Here is a 20,420-nt window from a genome sequence, read left to right on the forward strand (position 1 = left end):
GTGTGTGTGTGTGTGTGTGTGTGTGTGTGTGTGTGTGTGTGTGTGTGACACAAAGAGCCCTTTCAGTGCATAGAGAGGAGACGCACAAAGTACCCAAGGATGGACACGATGATTCTTATTTCTCTTCCCTGGGGCTTCCCTTTCTCTCAGATAAAGCAGTTGATTTTCTCTCTGAGAGTCTTTCCTGCCACATTTACCAAAAAATAAAAGGCCCCAGATGCTGTGGGGTGGCAGGTGCTGTCATTTTGCTGTATTCCTGGACCCAGTAGTGTTGACTGGCAGCTGCAGTATTTCTTCGATTTAAGGGGGAAATGATTCCAGCAGTCTTAAGAGTTGCTTTACTAGCAAGGTAGCCCTCCTCTGCCTTGTTTTAACCTCCTCTCTTTTGGGGATAGGTACTAAAGAGCTGGGGGAGGATACATTGGTGTGGGGGCAGAAGAATTTTGCTTTGGAATCAGAATATTAAATTGGTGTTTGGTAAGAGTGAGGCAGCCAGACTTCTCTGAAGTCTAAGAAGTGCAAAAGTATTGAAATGCAATTTTGTCTGCCCAGTGGTGGTGTTTTACCCTTATATTTAAACAAGTTTTGGGGGACATCAAAACCAGAATAAATTGGTATTTGGAAGACCACTGGAGACTATGTGTCTTCCCCGCTTCAGGGTAGCCTTCAGACACCCACATCCTTCCTCTTACCATCCAAGCCATGGTAATACTTTCCACCCTTTGTGCTCTTTCTCCTGAGTCCTGGTCCCATGGGTACTGTGCTTGCAGATGAAGGGACTCAGACTTTTGGAGGAAGTGGTTTGTTAACTATCTCAGGTTTGGGGGCACTTAACTACGAGCAAAGGATGTAGAGAATCTTCTGACAGAACTTTGAACCATCTGTTTGGTGTTCCTTCTAAAGAGGAAATGTTAATGTAAATTTAGAGGCTTAAAGGTCCATTTTGTATGCCAGTGACTATTACATGCTTAATTGATAATGTGAAAACTTTGAAACCATTGATTCCTAAGAGCATGGCTCCTTGACAGTTGTAATAGATCTGTCTCAAGTTTGTTCTTCAAGAATTTTATTAGAAAAGAGTTATGATTCATTAAATATTTACTTCTGCACTTTCTAAGGACATTCATCGTAGAACTTTTTACATTAAAAAAAAAAGCAACGGGGTTAATGAGTGTACTGTAAAAACAAAGGGTTGTTTGTTTGATGCCAGACCCAGGAAGGAAAGTCAGTGCACAATAAGCTCACACTGTGTTGACCAAGCTAAAGAGACTTAATGATAAGGTTGAATGTGAACAAATGCACGCTCTGCTTTCTGTACTTTATGCTTTGTGCTGGGTCTGGACTCTCCAATCCCATCTGATTTTCTTGAGTTCTATTTAACCTTTAGGGCTCAGCTCAAAAGTCTTTGATGCTTTCTCCATCCTTCCCTCCAAACAAATCACCACACCTCCAATTTTGTTTTCAGACTTCAGCAGCAGGCATTATGTTTGGCATGTCTCTGTCTCCATCATTAGCCAGTCAGCACATTGAGAGAAGGAACCTGGTCTTACTTAATCCTGTTTCAATAAATGTGAGTTAAGTCTTTGGTATGTGCCAGGCACCTGGATTCATTAAGCTCATGTTAGCAGCTATAACAAATAGGCTTGCAAAAATGTAATGGCTCAAAAGCATTAGATGTTTATTATTCCTCATGTAGTAGTCCACTTTTTAAATGCCTTGGCCTGGAAATGACACCCATCACTTCTACTCACATCCTGTACATGAGGGCTAGTTATATGGCCACATTTAACTGCAGGGGAGCCTGGGAAATATAGGTTAGCCACTTGACTAAGAAAAAAAATCAAGAAGAAATGTATTTTGGGCCCCCAGCTTTGCCATATGTTGCCACTCAACAAGGCACAGTCATTGCCCTCAGGGAATTTGCAGGCTGATGAGAATTAAAATATATGGAAACTGGAGCCTATACCCATCATTGCTTTTATTCTTTTGGTTTCTTGAGTTGAGATCTTTTTATTTTAAACGTGTTTCGAAGAACTTTGCTTTTTGTCGGTTCAAGTAGCTAGTTCCCACTCAGTGATTACTTTCAATACAGTGATCTTAGGCTTCCAGTGTTGACTTTGATATGGTTCTTTTACTCCAGGAGCATCTTTCTTGGCCCAGTTTTTTATTTGCTGATTTAAAGACTCCCAAAGTGTCTAGGAGGGTCCTTAGAAATCACAGTTCTACCTTGTCTTAATTGAAAGAGGAAAGCAGACTGCAGAGGAGAAATTTCTTGCCTAGGGCCATGCTAATGGGAAGGGAGCCCTGGTAGGCCCAGCTCTCCGTCCTGCCTGGGTCCCCTTCACCACACAGCTGCCCTGACTTGGTGACTGTGAGCCCTGCCTTGCGTATTCCATGGAGATTAAGTGAGCTTCCAGACCTCCAGGAGCAGGGCAAACTGCTAAGTGTTCTGGATAGTCTTTGTTCTCCACAGGCCTCCAAACTGTTGGAGCAATGCAGTCCATACTAGTCATCATACTTAATAATGCACGTAGTTTTGCTACAGACATTTCATTATATTCATCTGATCTGCAGACATTAGCCAAGTGTGTTATTGTGTGCAAGGCACTGGGAGATAGGGTCATGAAAATGAATGCTTCTGCTGTCCTTGCTCTTCAAGGGCTCACAGTCCGCTAGAGGAGATAAAAATAAATAAATAATAGCTAACTTTTATTGAGCATTTACTATGTGTCAAGCAGTGTTGAAGTTCTAGTCTTAATAAAAACGATATGAAGTGGTTTTGGTTATCTTCATTTTACAGATGGAAAATTGAAGCAGGGGAGGTTAAGTAACTAACTCAAGATCATATAGTTATTGGGTGGTAGAGTCACAATTCGGGCCCAGTTAGTTTGGTTTCAGAGCCCTTGCTCTTAGGCAATATGCAAAATACTATATACGGATATAATGATATTAATTAAAATATGCCATATGGGCGGATGACTAAATGCTTTGGAAATTGATACTTCTAATTGTTGTGAAGCAACTTCATATTTAAATAAAAATAACGTTAAAAATGGGAAAGCAAAGCATGTTGATGGGGAAATACTTCTCTCTGTGATTTCCATTTTAAGCTGGGTCCTTCTGTGGGCCACAGACAGGTCTGTGTTTGTGAATTGTCCTATGTATTTACTCATTCAGCAGCATTCATTCGTTGTATCCACCATGCCAGACATTGAACTGAATGCTTCAGGGGCAGAGGTGTGATCCTGCCCCAAGGTACTTACCTGGATAAAGGAAGTCTCTGACCACCGTGATTCGAGAGGTCCTCACAAGAGCAAGAGATGGGAGCATGATCTCTGCAAAGAGGTGGGAAAGTGGGGCAGCCAGGCAGAAAAGGTTGGAGGAGGTGTCTTTGAGATGAAGAGTAGGGGTCAGCTAGTAGAGTGTTGTCAGAAGGCCATTGCCCCAGAAGGAGCAGCCTAGAAGGCAAATGCACAGACCTTTTGGGAAATTGCAAGTAGTTCAGAGTAGGTGGTGGTTGTAGAGAGATGGACAGAGGAAGAAGATGGGGCTAGAGGAAAAATTGAGAATATTCTTGTAAGTACAGTTGACCTTTGAAAAACATGGGTTTGAACTGTGCAGTCCACTTACATGCATTTCTTTGATAAATACAGTACAGTATGGGAAATGTATTTTCCTTATGATTTTCTTAACATTTTTTCTCCAGCTTACTTTATTGTAAAAATGTAGTATATAATAGATATAACATACAAAATATGTGTTAATCAACTCTTTATGTTATCAGCACCCTCAACAGTAGGCTATTAGTAGTTAAGTTTCGGGGGAGTCAAAAAATTATACACAGATTTTAGACTGCATGGGGATCAGCACCCCTAACCCCTGCATTGTTCAAGGGTCAGAATGGCAGAATGCCATGTAAGAGTTGTAAGTGGAAATGCTACTTTGATCTAATTTGTATTTTATAAAAGCATCTGGCCACCGTGTGGGCTGTTGACCAGAGGCAGTCAAGACCGATGCAGGGAAGGTAGTTATGGAAACTCAGATGAGCAATATATGAAGGTCTGAATGGAAGGAATGGAAGTGGGAGTGGAACAAAAAAGAGTAAGAGGGGGTGAGACAGTATATGAGGGGGGTGCAGAAGAGGGGTCCTGAGAAATTAGGTGGAGAGAGACATGCAGACAGATAATACAGTAAGACAGGAGAGGACAGGTGTGTAAAATGATGACTTTATAATGGACTTTGGACTGTCAGGTCCAGGTATGTCAAGGCAGTTGAATAGATGGGTCTGGAGTGGAGACGAGGACTTTTAAATATAAGTCTATTAGGGGCGCCTGGGTGGCTCAGATGGTTAAGCGTCTGCCTTCGGCCCAGGTCACGATCCCAGGGTCCTGGGGTCGAGTCCCGCATCGGGCTCCCTGCTAGGCGGGAAGCCTGCTTCTCCCTCTGCCGCTGCCTCTCTCTCTCTCTCTCTCTCTGACTCTCATGAATAAATAAATAAAACATTTAAAAAAATATATATATAAGTCTATTAGTAGCAAATTAGAAACTACTTGAAACAATGGATGTGGGCAATGTCACTCAGGGAGTTTGCAGGCAGGGCTGAGGGAGAGCCCAGGAACGGAGGAGGGAGAGGAGCCCGGGCCGTGAATGGTACAGCCAGAGTGTTGAGAAGGCCCAGGGGAGAGAGGTGTCCCTGATCCCCAGGAGGGGAGGGTTATGCCCCAGAGATTAAGCAAAGTTAAGAATGAAAAGTGTAGTTTGATTTAGCACCAAAGATCTCTGAATCTGGCCAGAGCAGCATCAGGGGAATAAGGAGTGGCAGTCTACAACTCTGCTGCTCCCCAGACCAGGGTAGAAACATGTATGAACCGTAGAACATACAGCCATAAGGGATGGAGATCATGTAGTCCAACATGTCTGTTTTCCTTATGAGGAAAAATGAGGCCCAGGGGGCTAAGTGACTTGTCCAAGGTGGCAGAATCACCATGTAGAACCAGGTGTCAAGCCTTCCAGCCCAGGTGAGGGATGTGGTCAAGAGCAGGGACGCGGGTGTGGTCCTGGTTCCCCTCCCAGCAGTGTGAACGGGCCAAGTTACCTAAACTCTCTGTGCCTCCCTTTTTGCACCTTTGAGCTTTGCTATGAGGAATCAGTGAGATAATAAATGTAGAGCACTCAGAATAGTGCCCCACACATGGGAACAGCTGTGAATCTGCTGCTGCTGTTTCGTGTGTTGTGTGTGTGGGCGTACAAATATAACATACATACAACATATATATCCCTTAGGGAAGGGAAAATGAAGATATATTGTCTGCATAAAAGGAAATTTTGAATATTTTAGAAAGAGATTTGGGTGATTGTCAGGCCTGGGTCAAGAATTACTGGGAAGGTGGGAAAGTTTATATAGTAGGATTGAAAACAACATATTTAGCAAGTTTTCTTAAGAAATGCAGAGCCTTGTTTATTCTTGAGAATAGAAAACATAAAAGTACTTTGAAATTAGCCCTATGAAAGGGTTTCTTGGTTTTAGTCAGATAACCAGAATTTTAACCTATTTACAATGTAAGTCCCTTGAGTTTGACTTCAGAATGTCATCATACTTCCCAAAGGTAAAGACTACAGAGTAGAGGGAGAAAACATGAATTATGACTTTCATGAACTTGGTTCCTCTGAAAAAAGGGTGATTTGGATTATTTAAAGAAATCTCTTTTTTTTCCCCCTCAGTGTTTCTAGTTGAGCAAATCTAATTTTTGGCTGCTAAAACACATGAGTAGCCTAAACAGTGTTACCCGACTGGACTTAGGCGACCTGCAGTACAGAGAGCCTAGGCTAAGTGGCACTCTGGACTTGATTAGAACACAGTAATCCTGGAAGGATATAAACTGAACTGGATTTATGGTCTAATAAAAATGTGGAAAGAAAATATAATGCTTACTGACTCATGAAACTTTAACAACGTTTGTAAGGCTCTTAGTTGTCATAATGTTTGGATGAGAGCATTTTCCCATTCGTCTCAGAGCTTCCAGAATGACCTGTGGGAGGCCTCACTTGGATGTGAAGCTGACTTGGGTCCTTCCTGGGTGTTTTTAGGAAGCGGAGATCATCACATATTTCTGCCCTTGTAGACCTGTGACCTCAAGCAGCACCCTGTTGGTTTGGGCAAATATGTATCGAACATCTATTAACTATAAATTTGGGGAGAAAAATATACAGTATGGGAAGGTCTTAGCTAATTTCTTACTTTAATTCATAAGGCTTTTTCTGAGGGCTACTTATTTCTGGCCTTGTGATAATGTCAAAAAGCATGTAGCAACAACCACAAGTACTCACCCCTCCTTAAATACACCATAAAAATAATAATACCTACCACTTTTATTGCACCCTGGGGACCTTGTTAAGTTCTTTACATACAGTAATTTACTTAATTATAACAACTCTGTGAGGCAGGTGTTATTATCCCCATTGATCAAATGGGAAGACTGAGGCTCAGAAAGGTAAAGTAACTTGTGCATTGTCACACAGCTAATTACTAGAGAAGCCAGGTCTGTCTGGCTCCTAAGCTCATGCCTGCTTTTGCTCCAGAGCTGTGGTTCCTTGTTCCCTGCTTGCTTTCTAACGTCCTTGCCTTTGCTTTGCAGTTGCTTCTGTGTTAAGTGTTGAAGGATATAAAGACACCTTTGCCCCCTAGTGGAAACCTCACTCCTTCATTGCTCCATTCAAGACTTACCTTCTGCGAAGCCCCCTCTTTGGTCCTCTCTCTGGGCCCCCATGGCACTTGGTTACCACCTCATCATCACCCTTATCACAGTCTGACTTACAAAGCAAAATGGCATCAGCTGGGTGAGAGATTGGGTGGATACTGGTCTTTTTCATTGACTTGTGAGCTCTTTGGAAGTCAGGGACTATATCATATTCATGGTTGATTGGCCAGCACAACACCCAGCATTATTCCATGATGTACTATCATTATTATTCCCACTTACCAGAGGGGAAACTGATGCATATAGGAGGTAATTTCATCAGGCTCACACAGCTAGTCAGCAGCAGAGCTGGAATCTGAACCCAGGCAGTCAGTCTGACTCCAGAATCTCTGCTCCTAACACTAAATTTGTTCCATCTCTCAAATGAGATTGTAAACTGTAAGGATGGAGACAGTGCATATCACCTCCTAGCCCAGTGCCCTCACAGTCCACGCCCAGTAAACGTCAGCCCTCTTGTTCTTCCATCCACCCTGGCAGAACAACAAACAAAAAATATTGAACTAGGCCTTAGCTCATAATAATAATAATGATAAGGAGAGAGCTTTAGGGCCGTGGTTATATGAATATTCTCTGAGGATCTTATAGAGTGCATATGCCCAAGCCCTCTTCTGACTCAGTAGTCTGGGGCAGGCAGGGTTGAACACTGAGATCTCTTCTGGATATGAGAATGGCAGTGGGGATGGAACCATCAGGGAGGTAGCTTCTGAAAGATAAGGAATGAAGCAAGCACAGTGAGTCTCAGCCACATTGATGAGAGCAGGCCATGAAGTGGTAGAAAATCATCAATCAGCCAGAGCCAGAGCGAGCAGCCGCCCAGGGGAGGCTGGGGATCAGAAATCAATCACAGGAAGACCACTTACTTTGTATTTTTAAGATTTCTAAGTACCTGCTTCTTTTGAATGTGCTGGTGGGATTTTATCTGATGAATTTAAACACTTTCATTTTTTTTTTCAGAGCTTCCATCTTTGAGGTTCCCAAAAATAGTAGGCTTTTCATGGAGTTGTGTAAGGATTCCATCTGCTTTATACCAAAAAGTAGGGCTTTAATGGAAAGCTAAAAATGAGCCAGATCGCCTTTCCCACAACAAAGCCCAGGGCACTTTTCCCAATCCTTTCTTCTTTTAATCCCCAGAAAAAGTTACTGCATCTGTATTTCTATGAGATCCCCCCCCCCCCGCCCCAATTTAAATTCTACTGAAAAGGCAAATAAACACTAACAAGTTTCTTCATTTCCACACATTTGTCCTATCTATTTAAAAGTAATAATGGTTTCAAATATTGTCACTTGTAAAATTTGATTTTCCTTTCAGTTTTCATTTTATTCCAGAACTGTGTGGTATGTTGCCTGTAACCAAGCACATGCACACAAGGCTACTTGAAAAGTGCTGATTTCTGTTAAAGGTTTCTTTCTCTTATTTGCTCTCAGAGTTTGGAGGCTTTCACCTTTCATTATGGAGTTTATTGTCCAACCTGTAAGTAAAAACAGAGCACCTCATTGTTTTCAGATGTCACAGCTGAGTTATCAATGAACGCTAACATTCTGTCATTCTCTATCTTTTATCATCATCTCTTACTTGAAAATGGCAATTGTGTGGTTGTCCTTTATATAGATCTCTGCCCGATCTGTATTTTCTTAATGTTATGTCCTTCAGGCTCTCCCGTGGTTTGCAAATCACGACTGCAGTTGCTTCACTCCTATACCTTCTAAATTGAGTGAGGAGATGTCGATCCATGTAAAATGGATGTGCTGGCTGATGTAGATACTGGTTTTCTTGCCTCGTCCCTTTACTAACAACCCACTGAGTAGGAGAAAGGCCCCATTCCTTAGGCTGGCATTCAACGCCTTCCATCTCCACATCCTTGGTCATATCTGGCTCACTTCATTCACCACTACACTAACACTTGATTAGCAATATGTCATACTTCTTTAATATGAAGTATGTGTTCCGGATGTGGATGTTTATTCATACAGGCCCTGGATCAGGGCACTGGAATATGTAGCTCGTTTCCCGGCCATCTGTGGGGCTAGGCTAGCATCTCCTTGGACATTGAGCTTCTGTAGTTTCTGATGGCATCACATTCACTCTCTACCAACCCACATGGTTTAGGGTCAATGATTGTCCCAGACTGTTTCAGTAACCACCATTGTATTTTGAAAATGGTATATGTTTAAAGATCTTTTTCTCATAATTTGAACTTTTTAAAAAAAATTTAGAGTGGTCAGGGAAGGGGGGTGCACCTGGGTGGCTCAGTCGGTTAAGCGTCCAACTTTTGATTTTGGCTCAGGTCATGATCTCAGGATTGTGGGATCAAGCCCTGCATTGGGCTCTGCACTCAGCGGGGAGTCTGCTGAAGATTCTCTCTCCCTCTGCCCTCCCCCCCCCCCGTATGTGTGTGCACGCTCTCTCTCTCTCACTCACACACACACACACAAACATACACAAACAAATATTTTTTAAAAATTTAGAGTGGTCAGAGAAATACTTACTTCTTTGTCCTCTGCCATTAGGCTTTCACCAGTAAGATTTTCACCAAAACCATAGGGATTTAGCAGTGGTGCAGTGACATCCAAGACCAGGGGAAACGCAGAATATTTCAATACCAGGAGGAAACTGGGAGAACACAGTAGTGGACGGTGGAAGTGAGGTTACTGCACAGTGGCCACCAGTGTTGTGCCTGGAAGTCTGTGAGGACTAGTGAGGGTCGGTGCCCACTCATTTCTGCACCTCTCAAAGCAGCGTTTACCTAAGTCCCTCATCCACATGACACCCAGCTGTGGCTGTGGGAGTACCTTCCTCTCCGTGTGTTAATTTTGTTTACTTGGTAGTATCACCATCTGAAGAATCTCCCTAGTAGAGGAGGAAGTTTCCATGGACTTAATATCCTACAAAGTAATGACTAACACTGTATCTCAACCAGAGCCTCTATATTGCCTTCAAAAGAATGACTAAAAATAAACCTTATAAAATGTTTTCCACGGTTAGGGTCATTACTCGAGTCATTTCTATAACAAAATGCACAACAGCACAACAGTCAGTGTTTGTCAGCCACTTATTAAGAGTCTTCTCATCTACCTTTGAAAAGTTCTCTGCGATTCCTCTTTAATGTGTCCCCCTGCGTAGCCCTCACCTGGATGCCAAGTTTAATGTATCTGAGGGATGGAGAACAATACGAACACATTCTATGGATGTTGACCAACTGCTGCAGCCAAGAAGGGGAAGGGGAGGTACCTGGTGCTTCACTGTTACTTGAAATGTCATTATGGTCTTTGGAAAGTGGTAGTGAACTTTTCTCCTTCCATACCCATACATGGTCGATGATTTGAGCACACCCTCCACCCCCACTACCAAACCACCTCCTTAAATGTGGGAGATCACATACCACTGTCAAAATGCACTTTCTCCTTAGCTGGCATGTAATGTCACCACTTCATGTATTTATCCAGTTTGTGCTTGTTCAGTCACTTTTGTGCATGGCATTGTCAATGTTGTCCATTTTCAGTAGCAGGTTTCCAGAAGGCTGAAAGCCCACCTCACTTAATTTGCTTTGTGTTATGTAGTACTACACTGAACTGTGCGTCTATTAAATGCTTGCTGATTATGTTCTAAGCTTCCAAGCTGGGAGGTCTTACAGATGTTTTCAGTACTTCTGGAATGAGATGCATCTTGAATAAATTATCTTCTTGTACTTAGTACATTAGGTCCTCTGCATTGGTAGATCCTCAGAGTCATGTTTAGAATCCAGATTTTGGTTGCACAGTTTTTTAGGTTCCACTTTATGTTCTCCCTCCTTGGATGAAAATGCAGTGATGCCAACTTCTAATCCTGTCTGCAAATTAGGGCCAAAGCATAGGTAGATAGTGTGCCATACCACATGCTTCTTTCCATATAAGTGTGGTTGCCCATATAATTCCTACTGTCCTATAGTCATTGTTCAACAGATTCTTGATTTCAGACTGCTAAGAGTTGAAGGTAGTTCTCTAAGAGGCCAAGAATTGCTTAGGGAAGGCCAGTGATGTGTGGCTGGGAAGGACCTAGAAGGACTACAGTATAATGAGCAGAGCCAGATGTGTCTGTGGGTGCCAGTAGTTTCAGGGAAGTTCTGGTTAGTTTATACCTAAGTGTGATACAAGGAGGACTGGCGCTTGGAAAACTGCAGCCCCAAACATTCTTTGATTGTACCTTGACCAAAGTATGGCATATGAGGAAGAGTCCAGTGTGGGAAGGTGTTAAGAGTCCCAAGGGTGATCTAGGGTGCCCAAGGGTGCCCAAGGCAAACTCCACTGCCTTCCCTGATCTCCTGTCCCTAGCTGTGACAGAGGTTCTGTTTGTAGGGGATGAAGTACCCTGGCCTCCACTCCCACAATAATGCTCCCATGCACTTGAGATTCAGAACTGCCACGTGGGAAGAGCCCTGCTCTGTGCTCCCCACCAGGACACTCAGCTGGGCTTTCAGAACCTCTTACATGAGCTAGAACACACAGAAATGATCCACTAATGAGGGTGATGTTGGTGAGACTGGAGAGAGAGGGGATAAAGGATCAGCAAAGAGTTGGCAGGGGCAAGATCATAATGGGTATAGAAGGAGACCTTGCGTTAGTCTGCTGTGGCTGCAACAAATTACCCCAAACTAGGTGGCTTAAAACAACAGAAGAATTTCTCTTATAGTTCTGGAGTCCAAAAGTCTTGAAATTAAGGTGTCACTAGAGTTGGCTCTTTCTGGAGGCTCCGAGGGAGATTCTGTTCCATGCCTCTTTCCTAGCTTCTGGTCGCTGCCGGCATTCCTTGGCATCCCTTGGCTTTTAGACCCATCACTACAATTTCTGCCTCCAATACACAGGAGATTCTCCTCTGAGTGTCTTTGCATGGCCTTCTTCTCTTATAAGGACACTTGTCACTGGATTTAGGGGCCAACCTAATCCAAGATGATCTCATCTTAAGATCCTTAATTATATCTTCAGAGACCCTTTCTCCCTATGAGGTAACATTCACAGATTCCATATGGGTATATTTTATAATGGGAAGGGGCCACTTTTCAACCCACTATAGCTCTCAAAGGGATAAAAATTAGCAGTAACTTGGAATGAGAAAGAACACATGGAAAGGTCTTTGCAAGTTTAGATGCCTACTGAGGGGAAGGCACGGTATATTACATGTGTGATTTCTAACTATTACTGAAAGGATAAAGATACTGACACATGGAGTGTCTTGAAGCTTTTCAATAAAATTGGAGGCTGAGCCATCATCCAAGGTTGGAAGGTTTGGATATGGGAGAGGGGCTTGGAGAATCTAGAAAAAGCCCAAACAGCCATGAAAATACAGGGTAACATGTTAATAGGTGAATAAAAAGTATTACAGAGAGGGTGCCTGGTTGGATTGGTCAGTGGAGCATGTGACTTTTGATCTTGGGGTTGTGGGTTCGAGCCCCATGCTGGGTGTAGAGATTACTTAAAAATAAAATCTTAAAAAAAAAGAAAAAAGAAAAGTATTACAGAGAAAGAGTGAGGCCCCATTGGAATTTGTAGGTCTTTTTAATGGTTTCCTTTAGGCCAGTTTTGTGATTTTGCCTGGTAGTACTTGTTACTTTGGAATGGAAATCTGACCTTGTGGTGACCTAAAGTTGAGAATTGATTTGAACAGTCAAGTGGGGAGGGTGTTCTAAGAGACTGAAGAAAATATTAGTTGAATCAGCTGCAAGTAGGATTCAGGCTGGGTAGGGGAGCAAGCTGAAATTGGGATGGTGGATACAGTAAGGAAAGATCTGAGGTTTTAGGGATGTGATGAGTGAATACAGCAGGTATGGAGTAGTGGAAACAAAGGCAGGAAGGCCTTAGAAAGAAGAAATCGAGGGGAGTGAAGAGTTCCAAAATGATGCTGAGCAAGGGTGGCTTCTTGTTAAATGGATCTCCACTCAACTGTAGAATAGCGATTGAGGACATTAGGTAAGAAACCAAAAGCCATAGGCCTCTTTTGCCCTTGGTTCAAATATGTATGCAGTTGACCCTTGAACAACACAAAGGTTAGGGATGCTGACCCCTTGGGTAGTCGAAAATCCATGTATAACTTTTGACTTAGCAAAAACATAACTATTAGCTATCTGTTGACTGGAAGCCTTATTGATCATCAGCAGTCAGTTAACATATTTCGTATGTTATATGTATAACGTACCATACTCTTACAATAAAGTAAGCTTGAGAAAATATTAAGAAAATGAACCATAAGAGAAAAATACATTTACAGTACTATACAGTATTTATAAAAAAAAAAATCCATGTATAAGTGGACTTACACGTTCAAACCCATGTTGCTCAAGGGTTGACTGTAAAGTATGTCTTCTAGAAGAATGACATGTCAGTATGTTGCACTTTTTAAAAAATCCTGAATGATGGGGTACCTGGCTGGCTCAGTCAGCAGAGCATGCAACTCTTGATCTTGGGGTCATGAGTTCTAGCCCCATGTTGGGTGTAGAATTTACTTTAAAAAAATAAATCTTGGATGAGTGTCCTGGGATCACTGAAACCTTGCATTATGACGAGCTGCTTTGGTGGTGATAATATCTTAGACTAGTATTCAATTTACTTTCCCTTCCTTCTAATTCTTGTTGCACTGGGAGTCTTCCCCACTGAGGCTAAGGATTCCATTACTTCAGGGGGAGGACAGAATATGGTCTACAACAAAGAAGACGTTGTTCAGCTTTTGACTTTCAAAACAGGCCCTTGAAGCATGTTTCAGAGACCAGAGCTAGCCCAGGCCTTCACTCAAAAGAGACAGGCTTTGTTAGAAGAAAAATGATTGTGGATTCCAAGAAGGCAGATCTCAGAAGGCCTGGCATATATTGTACAGTAAGCCATGCAGGAAGGAGGCTGTAGGAAGGAGGAAATACCTTCCTGGGATGGAGCATGGAGCCTTTAGAGATTAGAGGAGACTAGAGAGAAATGAATGGGTCACTGAGTTCCCCTACTTCAGGAGGGTGGAGGAGAATCTGCCTCCTGTCTGGAACCCTGGAAGGAAACCACCTGTAGTGTGCCCTGCAGTGAGGCATATTTAGGTAGAAACGAGCCCTGAAGTGCTGTCCCCTCCCAGTTCCCTAAAGCCTGCATGTGGCATAGGAGAGATCGCAAGGGCCTGCAGGCCCCCTCGGGCACATGTGGAGGTACAGAGGGAGCCGGGTGGGAGAGGCTTGGAGGCAGAATGAAGGCGGCACAGAATGAACTGTGCAGTCTCACTCCTGGAGACTGGTTGTGTTCGATCTACCAGTCACATCAGCAGATCAGCAGAACCAGGCCAACACCCAAAGACAAAGGGAAGAAACATCCCAGGGAGGCCAGTGAGGGCATGGAGGGCAGCGCCTGGACTAGGTCCTCACCCATCCTGTGGTGGTCTGTCATCTAACCAGGGGGGTTGGGAGTATGGGGGGCAGGGGGGGTGGGGATGCAGGGAGAAGGTCAAGGGAAAGGAACATAGCCCCGGAGACAAAGTTTGAGGTAAGTTTAATTTGACTAATTGCCCTGAGGCAACTGAAAACTTTAAATCTGAAGAGATTAAGTTATCTTGAAGTGGCAAGATTGTTTTTTCTGCCATAATGAGAAATGCAATGGTCATGATCAAATTGAATTCAACTATGGAGAAATGAAGTAACATTCTTTAAGAATTTATTTACTAGGCACCTGGGTGGTTCATTTGGTTAAGCGTCTGCCTTCGGCTCAGGTTATGATCCCAGGGTCCTGGAATCTGAGCCCTGTGTTGGGCTCCCTGCTCAGCGGGGAGCCTGCTTCTCCTTCTCCCTCTGCCTGCCGTTCCCCCTGCTTGTGTTCTCTCCCTGTGTCAAATAAATAAATAAAATATTTTTAAAAAATTATTTATTTATTTAAGCAAGCTCTGTGCCCAGCGTGGGGCTTGAACTCATGACCCTGAGATCAAGAGTCACATGCTCCACCGACAGAGCCAGCCAGGCACCCCTGAAGTAACATTTTTTGTCTGCAGCTGTGTATTAGGTGTAAATCTCAGTCCTGCAACAGTGTCTGAGCTGTATTTTATCTTGATGATGATGATAACAATGATGGCGGCATATTCACTTGCTTATATTCTTATAGTACACTTGTTCTTTTGAGTAGTCATGCCTTAGCATACCTGTACTAGGTTCCTTCTGGGCAAGAAGTGGGAAGATCTGCCCTCTGAAGGAGCAGAGTTGTGTACCAGATATTACAAAGTGAAGTGGGGATTCGGGGCTTCCCACTGTTTAGCTTGTGGCAGTTCTTCCGTGTGCCCTGGAAGGAAGGACTTCAGGTTGCCATGGAGCCTCAGGTCAGTGGAAAGTATTAGAATTTCAGGCCTTTCTTTAATGAGTTTACTGTGATGCTGGAGACTAGATAAGAATTTTTACTGGTTGTGATCCTTCAGTTCCGTATTTTAAAGGTATTGGTGAATACTAGAGGTTACAGTCTGACTGTAAGGGGAGAAGCTCTTCATTTTTATTCAGTCCTCACGTGCTAAATAAAGAATGAGTTTATGGAGGGATTCATTTTCAAGTATAATTCATAAGTAGTTACCAGACCACTAAATGAGAGAGGGGGAAACAAACCAGTTAGCTCTTTTTAATTATGTTTCATCTCTCTCTGACATTCATACAAGGATGATGCTGCATTTAAGATGTTTTAAAACCTGCTCTTCCTTGAAATGCCTAGTAATTTGGGAAGGGAAATCTTTAGTCTTTTTTTTTTTTTGTCTTGCTTTAAAAAGTGTAGGTTTGGTGGTGTGAGGATACTGCTTATGTATTTTTCTACTAGAAAATTACTATGATGCTTTGAGCATATCTTCTCAAAACATAAATGCATCTCATATTTTCCCACATCTGTCAGTGGGAGCCAAGAGAGCTAGAGACATGGGATCATAACATCATTGAGAGGAGTCACTGAAATAATATTATAGAATTTTTAAAAGTTGATTTATTAACTGACATCATTTCAATAATATTTTGGACCTTGGAAACAGTTCTATTCAAAATCTCAAAAATAAAATTTCTAAAAATTAAAAACATGTCCATATACATTAGAGCAAAAAAAAAAAAAAAAACACCTTTTTATACTGATTATCTAAGCATTTAAAAGAACATAAGACCATGATTATTTGGGGTATATATTCGCTCTAGTCAGTTTTTAGCCATAATATTCATGTCACATATTTTTTTATGAAGAATGAACTCTTTTAAATTTTCTCATAGATTTGCCTGCAGTCTCCTTCAAAGTTGTGTCTTATAGTCAGTATGTGAAATTGTCACTATCTTTAGTTGGCATTTACGTGTACATCAAAATATTTTTCACTGAGAAAATAGCTCTTTCTACAGATGCAAATAAGCTCAGAGCAAATTCTGCTAAACGGAGGCTTTTCCCAGACTAATTTTTTTCACATAGAAATGTGTTAATATTTTAGCCCAAATATTTTCACCCCCATTCAGGATTTTTATCATTAATAAATATTTTTACAGGGGTGCCTGGGTGGCTCAGATGGTTGAGTGTCTGACTCTTAATTTTGGCTCAGATCATGCATGATCTCAGGGTCGTGAGATCAAGCCCCAGTCTCGCTCTGCACTCAGCGGGGAGTCTGCTTGAGATCCTCTCCCTCTGCCCCTCCCCCTGCTTGCACACTTTCTCTCTCTCTCAAATAAATAAGTCTTTAAAAAAATATTTTTATAAAATTCATGAAAATAAAATCCACTGTGGGGGCGCCTGGGTGGCTCAGTCGTTAAGCGTCTGCCTTTGGCTCAGGTCATGATCCCGGGGTCCTGGGATCGAGCCCCGCATCGGGCTCCCTGCTCAGCGGGAAGCCTGCTTCTTCCTCTCCCACTCCCCCTGCCTGTGTTCCCTCTCTCGCTGTGTCTCTCTCTGTCAAATAAATAAATAAAATCTTTAAAAAAATAAATAAATAAAATCCACTGTGGTCGTTTGAATGGCTTATCACATTTAGATGACACAAATCATAGATCTTCATAATTTCACTGCATTCTGGTTCATAATATCAATGTATCCAGTTAAAACTAGGAGCACCATCAAAAGATCACCTAAGGTCGAGATCCTTCAAAACATCATAAGATAATATCAGAATTAAATCTTGGGCACTGCGTTTAGTTCCTCCTTTGCTTTGTTGGGATGAATTTCAACATCTTCCTTTTAGCAAGCCCTGTTTTCAAGAACTGCAATTGGCTAAAGGCTTTAAAAGCTGAAGTGTTTTGGCGCTTCACTCACTGCTTTGATGAAAGATTTCCAACTGTTTTGGAACAGAACGCACCCAAACTTTACAGGATTCATCTATCATACCATTGTGAAACAACTAGGTTGATTTACAGAGTCGTTTCTCAAACATTTCTAAAATTTGGTTGCTGATGACAGGTGGCAAAATAGAAGGCACATATTATGGTGCTGAAGTGTTTGTAGTATTTTTGTAGTTCGGTTTTCCTGTTTGTCAATTTCTACATCTATAGTTTCTTTTGCATTTGGTAGGATATAGCCACTTATTTGAATTAGCAGTTATGAATAAATTATGCATATGCAATCCACAATTCCAAGTGACTTCCTCTGTTCCATCGGTTTCTTGACTTAGTAAGGATAGTTGTTTTTAGCGTCATAAAATTTGTATTTATATTTCACATAGGCTCTCTAACTAGGGTGACTCATGTTAAACTTTTTCAATTCACAATAATTTTTCATCTCTCATGTTAAACTTTTTACAATTTACAATAGCATGCACAATAACAGATGTTTCACCACTGACAGAATGAACTTCATAAGCAAATTTATTTGGTCCCAGGAAATAGATGAGGAAAAAAAAATCAAACCACTATTGGAATTAATTGGTTTTTCTGCTTAAAACACCTGATAACACTGATATAAAACTGGAATCATTTAACTGTTCAATCTTTTTCTTCTGCTAATGAAGCCAACACATTAAAAGCTATCACTTTACTTTTCATATATGCCCAGAAAACCTGAACTCAGAAATAAGCAGAATCAAGCTAGAAGAGCAATCTTGTGGCCTAAAAGAAAGATCATGCTTCCTAGAGTGCTATGTTCACGAATCTTCCGTAGCTGTACGCGTTAAACTGTCCTCGGGCACAGCCTTGTTATAGTAGTGGTTCGCATTTGAAGTAGGTGCCCATTTGTGCTTCTGCAGATCTGTGGCTGTGGTTCATGTAGTGAATGATATCACTATGGCTCCCGTGGTGGACAGCAAATCTCAACAAACATTTTGTGTGAGTTGACATTTCATCATCAACTTTCTTGAAAAATAGAAACTTAGTGCTTAACTTTTCCCTAAATTTGCAGGCTTTTTTTTCCTTTTTATCTCATTACTGCTGAAAGGAATACTGCAAAGTGAAATAGATAGCCATCAATAAATGACAAAAACACTGTAATGCAAGCATTTAGACCATTCTTGCGGAGGGTCATTTCCCGAAAATATTTCATGTACACCTAACCTGTAATTTTCTGTTTCCCATTGACCCTTCTGACAGGTGTCTTGTGCAACTCTGGCCACGCCACAACCAGGCATTGCATCCAGTGTCTGGCAGGGACCCCACCCACTGAGACTGGGAGGAGTTAGCTGCCCATAGATGCTCATAGCCAAGTGTTCTTTATTTTATAGGCATCCTGCATGTTTTCCTTGAAAGGGAGGTGTTTACTTAAGTCAAGATTGGAAAAGGACAGGATTGTTACTGGTCACCTTTCAGACTTAATCACATTAGGGTGAAAACTCTCTTCACCATGGGGTCATCTCACCATTGGCAGGCAAGACTATGGCAGAAGTTGGAAAGGCAAAGTGGAGTTTACCAAATTCAATCTTGGTACATTTTGATGCAACTCTTAATAATACTTGGTTTAAAAATGAAATGTCTGGACAGATGTTTAATCGCTCCCAGGACAATAGGTATAATCTAACACTTTCCCAGAGGAGCCAAGATGTAAAGTCACCCCAGTTAGAGAGCCTATTTCTCCGTCTACTTTGTACTCTCCTCTCTGGTTGGGACTATTCTGATAACATTACTGCTCTATGCTCCTCTACTGTTGACTTCCAATTCCACTTCCCACAACAGCTGAGTGAGCTTTTAAAAATCTATGGGAGATCACATTGTTGGGTCGCATCACTCAGTTGTCTTCCTATTGCAGTTAGAATAAAATCCAGCTCTTCACCAAAGCCCAGGAGGCCTTTCATGCTCCCATCCTCACCCACCTGGCCCCACCAGATTGTAAGCTGCAAGGGGACCCATACCTTGTCTGTTTTCTTTGCCAACATAGCACACGAGAGCTGCTTAATATCTTACCTCAGAGGGATAAATATGGTCTACTTTGAGTTAATGAAAGGAAAAATGTGGGAGTGTCTTGCTAATCTGTGGCAGTAAGGAAAGCAAGTCTAAATCTCTATGTCCTAAATATTATTTCTCTCTCTCATAACAAAGTTGGACAGCAGAAGGTATCATAGGACTAAATCCTTCCCATTAGCAGAGGTGTTATGATGCCTACAAACCATTCTGATTCTGCAGTCTCCCAGCCCTACCCCACCCAGACAGGTAAGTGTGCGTTACAGGGAGTCTATTGTTTTCGCCAACATTAGATCAGAGATTTTGTTTCAAGTACTCCTGGTGTATGAGAGGAGGAAAGGTGCCTCTCTGGTTGACGTGGGGGGAATTGGGACATATGATGGTGGTGGTAGAATACTTTGAAGTCACGATTTTGAGATCTTGTGGTGTTCTTACACAACTGCTCTCTATTGGATCTCTTTTTAAAACATGCTACTGTTCAGTTTTTATCATGAATGCCTTTCCAAGGACAGTATGGTTTTACACACTATGACATCGTTTCCATGGCAACTAATGTATTTTAGCAAAGAGAGACTGCTAGAAGTAGGCTAAAAAGGACAAATACAGAAATGGCACAGTGTAAAATGTGGGGCAATGTGTGTTGTAGTAAAGAATTTTTTTTTTCTGACTTCTTGTTTGGGAAAACCTGTATAACTAGATCTCGGCTTCTTGACTCTTACTAATAAAATTTTTACTGCACCAGTACTGTCTAATATTTTGCTGACATAATTCCTTTACTTGGTACTTGGGGTTTTTTTTTTGTTGTTTACTTTAACATGATGCTCAATCCATCACCATACAGACATTTGTGATTTCATCCATCTCTAAGATACATTATCTTCACTTCGTGTTCTCGTGTAGCAACCACCTCACGGCTCTGCTGCCCTTTATCACAGGGCTTCTTGAGAGGGTTGTCTACACCACCTGTCTCTGCACAGGGTTTGTCTCTACACCTTTCCACTCAGGCTTCCACCCCACCGCTTGATCCAGTTGGTCACACCTTCATCCTCTAAGGCTATTACAGTTACCTCTTTTGTTTATTTAGAAGCTAACATGTGTAATTATACATTTCAAATAATTCTAAAAAACATGAAGCCTCATAGTTAATACATTTATATAAACGCAAGGGATCATGTTACTCTGCTTTGTGCATCTGAATGTGCTTGGATTATTTTGTTACATGATAATAAAAACCCCCTCTGTGCTCTTAAATAACCCCAAGGGGCAGATAGCAGCCAATTTCCTATTTAATATTAAAAGAAACCAAGGGCTAGATTTTATGACTCAAAAAGATAGCCAACCAGTCCATGGGCTG

At 41.9% G+C, this 20,420-nt stretch overlaps 1 protein-coding gene across 4 annotated transcripts in view; it reads left to right on the forward strand.

Moving 5' to 3' along the window:
- Positions 1-20,420, forward strand: part of FYN (FYN proto-oncogene, Src family tyrosine kinase) — a 212,332-nt gene that overhangs the window by 1,458 nt on the left and 190,454 nt on the right. The window lies entirely within an intron of this gene.

The sequence above is a fragment of the Neomonachus schauinslandi genome, chromosome 8 (assembly GCF_002201575.2).
Source record: "Neomonachus schauinslandi chromosome 8, ASM220157v2, whole genome shotgun sequence".
Lineage (NCBI taxonomy): Eukaryota > Metazoa > Chordata > Mammalia > Carnivora > Phocidae > Neomonachus > Neomonachus schauinslandi.